The 6,113-nt window shown below is 26.1% G+C and overlaps 1 long non-coding RNA gene across 1 annotated transcript in view; it reads right to left on the bottom strand.

The window, feature by feature from the left end:
- Positions 1 to 164: 164 nt before the first annotated feature.
- LOC103310469 overlaps positions 165 to 6,113 on the bottom strand; it is a 7,954-nt gene continuing 2,005 nt past the window's right edge. Inside the window, exon 2 of the long non-coding RNA XR_001680147.2 lies at positions 165 to 342. This is a non-coding gene — a long non-coding RNA (uncharacterized LOC103310469). The remainder of the gene's footprint in view (positions 343 to 6,113) is intronic.

Raw genomic sequence — 6,113 nt, 5'->3', positions numbered from 1 at the left:
TTTTGTTGTAATTAGTATAATATTATTTGTGGGTATTTTTTTTTTTTTATCTACGTATAGTTTGTAAAGAGCTTCTTATTGTACGTTTATTGTAACCCAATGGTTATTATTAATTAAAAATTAAAAAAAGATTTCAAGCCTCTATGTAAAAAAATTTTTGAATACACAAACCTTATTCCGACATGGATTTTCACCGAAATGCAATTGACAATGGATAGCAATTTTATATTTTTTGGTAAATGATTTGCCACAGGCATTGCAAGTATAATGATTTTCTTTATCTGTGGTACGTCTATTGAGGGTTTTCGATCTTGTTGTTGATGGCATTATTTCTTCATAAACCTAAGAATTTTATTTTTGAAAAATGCATTAGATAAGAATTTAAAAGACACATGAGACATGCTAATATAAAATCTATTTATATATTTATTTATTTTATAGTTAACCTTAATTTATCATAATGAAAATTATTTAAATATCTATAATAGTAAAATTATGATCAATTTCATCACAGTAAACACCACAGCCTAAAATAATGTGCAGTAAGACACTGTTGGTATTGTACAAAACTGCATTAGTCCAATACAAAATTAAAAAGTATGGTGATTATTTTATTGTTATACTGTTTTTTTTTTAGATTTTAGTCAGATCGTCAGCTTACATTGTTATAATTATTTTTTGATTTAAATGAATTTAACACAGTTACATAATATTTTGAAGTGAGGTGCCGGAGGTGGACCAAATTTACACAATTCACTTCTACTAGTTTTACAAATAGGCGTAGTTTAGTTAAATATTTTGTTAAGAAGAAATCAGAATATGATGAAGTCAAAGACAACGCATCACTGTACAGTACGGTCTTTCCTTCTGAACGGTTGTTTTTTCTTTCAGTGCTCTCTTATCTCCTTTCCTATGTAATTACAAACAATTTATGGTGTCGGTATAACCATAGAATATTATAGATATATTGTATAACAGGTATAACTTGCACCTAATACAATCTAATGCATCTAATCGTTCATAATATATGCTATCGTCATCGTCCAGTATTCTATTTTGGTTACTATGTTTACAGAGTGGCCCAAAATGTCACGATTCCTTAATTCAATGTGAGGATTCGATATTGTTTGCTCAACATGCACAGGCGGTCTGCATTTTTATTGTACCCGTTATAATGAAAATTCTTTTAAGAAACTGTCAAATAATTCTAAAATGAGGTTGTCTGTAATGAGTGTACAATGGTTGGATTTGATGCTAAAACTAATATAACTAATAAGATAACTGATAGTAACATAGTATCGGGAAAAAATTTGAAGACTTCCGTGAACTTCATGGGAAATCAATGAACTTAATAAAAAATTGATTCTATTTTGAAAGAAATCAGACTTAAAAATTGAAAATTCTAAAATATTAACGGAAAATAAATTAGTCAAAGATGAAATCAATAAAATAAATTCCATGTAAATATTTAATTCTGTTACCAAAAATTCTAAGAAATACATAAGCACAGTTTATTTTTATAGTCATTTTAAGTTCAAATTTGGACGAAATTACGTATTAAAAAACCTGGAATAACTATTTTAGTTATTTTGTTGTGATTGTATAATATTATTTGTGGGTATTTGAAACTTCTAAAGTATACTATTATATATCCATGATAGTACCACGGTTTGTTCTTGATGTATACAATACCTAATGGATATTGTGATATGATTAATTTGGAATTTATTGTTGATACCTATTATAGGTCAATTTTTTTTTATTACTATAGATAAGTATACCTATAATATGTATGTCTAATAACTAGACTGACAAACCGTCTCCGCTCAGAATCGTTTTTCTTATACAGTGATATTATATCATTGAATTCAAATTTAATACTATCCATTATACAGTGACCCACTTGTAACCTACTGTACAGCAGAGCGACATCCACTTACCCACCTTTTTTTTTTTTTTTTTTTGATAAAGGTAGATAACCTTATAAGGAATTTTGTATTACATTTTAAAATCTTAAATTTAAAAAGAAATTTTTTTAAGAATTTCTAACTCAAAATAATTTCTAAATTTTCGTGATTTTTACGCCTTTTGTCAAAATTCGAACTTTAAAAAAATTGTTAATATGGATTTTTAATATTTTTCCAATGTCATTGTAACAATATATTAAGAGCCTTGTATTAAATTGTCAAGCTTTTTTAGACAACAAATAACATTTTATTGACATTTATAGAAAAAAAAACTAAATATACTGAAAATTGATAATGTCCGTGAACAACTTAAAACAAGTCAAAATACTTTGAATATTTTATGGTGTATATAAAATGCTAATAAAAATTTCATGTTTTTGTATTTTATGTATTTATTTTATTTTTGTATTATGTTTTCATGTATTTTTCATGATTTTTTCAAAAACCGATTTTGCGTAAAATCCTGTTTTTCTTTGATTTTAATGTTGCTTTTCCCGCGGCGCTTTTAAAAATTATTGAGAAATTTACCTCCCGAATCCACCAACTAGATTCACTTTCCCATCGAACAAGATACTGTTTAAGAAAATCCAAGAAGTTTTACTGCCCCAAACCGTGATGACAGACACAAAAATAAAAATAAAAAAACACACATCATTGTAAAATCAATACATTCATATCGCTCCGCTCAGAATCTAAAATTATTTTAGACGAAGAAGTAAATCATAAATTAGGTACCTACATAATACAAACACAGTAGATTCAGTTTTTAATTTTGTCCTTAATTTTTTATATTATGGTTATTATTAGGTTCTCAATATTACACGACAACAAATCATTAATGATTAAAAAATAAAAGCAAAAAAAAAAAACGTTATGTTCATCACAACCAAGTAATTAGATATGGATGCATATTTGTTACAAACAATTTAACTCATTGAATTAAAACTCGTGGAATTCTATAGGAAAAGGCAGGATGACTACAAATCCATTGATAATATAATGCAATATTATTTTAATATAGGTAATAAAAATTAATTACGTAGGTACATTTAAATTTAGTAAAACGGCAAAACGTACATTAACATTTATTAAAACCCACAGCCTTATGATAATTGCTTTAATTATTAATTTTTATTTTTTGTTGAATATAACAAAAAATATAAAAAAATAACCAAAACCACTTCGGCGATTCCTGTATAATAGTTTACGCCGCTGTTGCGCCGTATGGTATTGTGACGCTCTCTTGGGCTCTAGCGCCGTATCTACGTATACAAATTTTAGTACCACTGTTAGTTTGTTATTAATTAATTATCTATTACTTAATTGAAAAAAAGGTCATTTTTTTTATTTCATGGTCCTTTATTAATGTATCTACAAGTATAATGAATAATAATAATTTATACATTTTCATTTTTCGCTATGAACATTACAATTTAGAAGTATAAGGTTATATTTTGATAAACAGGTGTTATTATTAAACACTAATGCTTTAAATTTTGATATACCTAGTTCAATAGTTCTGAGCAGGGGCGGACTGGCAGATCGGGTGATCGGGAAATTTCCCGATGGGCCAGTCGAATAATCGAATTATGGACTAGGGCCGGACAATTTGGTTGTACAACTAATTTATTACGATTTTTAGATTAGGTATAATAATAATTTTTTGTCTATTTAAAATTTATAGAATATAACATAAATAATGCGTCAATACGAAAATAATCGTACCTAAAATTATATTTTGCTGTTCTAAGAAACAGTAGGTATTTATATAAATAGAAATTTCGCTGCCGCCTGGAGGCCAGGGCTGCCGTGTTGTTTATAATATACGTTATAATTCGATGACGTATTATTAATTATTATTGTTATATTTAAAAATATACTATTTTCGTCCGCGACTAACAAGACTGTCGTCTGTGATATTACTGATATTATATAAAATATAAATATTATATAATTTCTATTTTGTATTGTCAAGTGGAAAGATGACTTTCCAAGCAATGTCAACAATCATAACCTCAGCTTTTTAAAGGTATGTCAAATCAATTTTTAAATTTTATATTATAATTTATAGTAAAGTTATTGTTAAAAGTCCCATAAATTATAATCTGTATAGGTGCAATTATTGTTAAAAATTGGTTAAATGATTTAAAATAATAATAAAAACAAATAATAGAATTATTAGTTTTAGCGGCCTATTCCCTATTAGCTATTTGAATTTTGAATCCCACCGTGTATTGTATTCACAAATAAATTTTCTTAATTTCCTGAATAATGTTTTGTCGTTTTTAAATTTAATTCTTCTTAATTCATACTGTTACGTTTCTGTAAGACCACATATTTTATATTTTTCTATAGTATTTGAATAAAAATGTTGATAAAAACCAAAGCTTTGGATCAGAACGTAATATTTTTAGATTATTAATAATTTACCTCTACCTTTTGTTACTTATGTTAATCAATTATAATTTATGTAAATTAATTATGACAATAATATAAATTATAATTTTATTCACATGATAAATTACTATTGAGTTATATTATAAAGGCCTTATATTATATATAGAGGTTCTTCAGAAATAAAAAGAGAAAAACTTCAAAGTTTATATAGGAAATTTCAAATATTTTTTACTTTTAAGTGTTTTTTTTTTAAATGATGGATAACTTAACACTATAAATAGTAAATGTTCAATACTATTTTATTGAACACTATAAAAAGTAAAAACAATTATGATACCTATGTAGCTTTGTATAGTGTTTGTACGCCACAGAACGAAAATATAATTTTGTTAACTTATCTTACAATTTTACTGGATCATTTAAAAAGCATACCAAAAAAAAAGCTTAAAGAATGGGTAATTCAAGGGTTAGTTGTCTCAATCATAAATAGAAATCATTTATTCATTAAATTACAAAAAAGACCTTTTGATAGAGATTTAAAATTATCATATAGGTACTGGTGTTTGCTATAGGAATCATAGATAATATAAGAATGGATAGGACATTAGAACTTATTACATGAAAATTTAGTGATACTATTTTAAGGTTATATGGGGCGAATATTGATGTGATACCTAATTGATAAATAATAATAAATATTAAATAACATAATTTTATTTTATTAAAATATTATTTTCCAATTTTCATTTTCCAGGTACAGGTAGCAAAACAATCAAAATACAAACTGACAAATATCTAAATATAACTGACTATCATGTTTATTCATTATTATTTAATAAAATAGTTTTGCGCATAACCTTAAAAAGCCCCATATCGTCTTTCTCTCTTTACGTTATCTCTTCCCCAAAAAAGCACACGGCCCCTTATTGAACTGGTATAGGCATGTCCTATCCATTCTTATATTAACTATGATAAGAATCTGCTAAATATTCTAATAAAATATCAAAAATATTACATTATCAAAAAAGAATTTTAGCAGATGGCAATGAATCTAAATTTTTTTGGGGAGTCTTAAAGGAATTTACAGGTAAGTCAAGTAATACATAGGTATAACATAAAAAGTATACGCAGCAATGATAGCTTAATTGAAAATGAAAAAGACATATTATGTGACATATTAATACATTTTTTTGTCAGAGTAGGGTTGTGATATTGAAAATAATATTAGAGCAAAAGGGTTTTTTGTAAAGCCTTGGAAAGTCTTAAAGAATAACTGTGATATTACAGATTCAATTAGTTTTAAGCCAATTAATGTAAGTGAAATTGAGAAACATATTAATAAAATTAAAGATATGACTTCCTTTGTTGTGTATGGGTTATCTAATTTTATCTTAAGAAAAAGTGCCAAGGCAATACCTTACTCTTTATCATATATTTTAATTTATCTATCTCATAGGGAGTATTCCCTTCTTGTTTTAAAAATTGTGTCGTACCTATTTTCAAACCTGGGGAAGTAGGATACGCATTTGCATATAATTTTTTTGTTCTAGGACTAGAGGAATTTTCAGCAAAATGTACATACTGAACAAATAAATTTGTTTTTTAATTTATAATAATCATCTGCTATACAGCCCACCAGCTTTATCTATTTAAAAAGCCTTGTTAAATCCTTTTTCTCATTGGGAAAATGATGACAGACCTTGTCTATAAATTATAGAAAATAAACATACATTCATATCTAAGGAATTT

The sequence above is a fragment of the Acyrthosiphon pisum genome, chromosome X (assembly GCF_005508785.2).
Source record: "Acyrthosiphon pisum isolate AL4f chromosome X, pea_aphid_22Mar2018_4r6ur, whole genome shotgun sequence".
Taxonomy (NCBI): domain Eukaryota; kingdom Metazoa; phylum Arthropoda; class Insecta; order Hemiptera; family Aphididae; genus Acyrthosiphon; species Acyrthosiphon pisum.
Note: the sequence above shows the minus strand (reverse complement) of the source record. Positions and strands in the feature narration are given on the sequence as shown.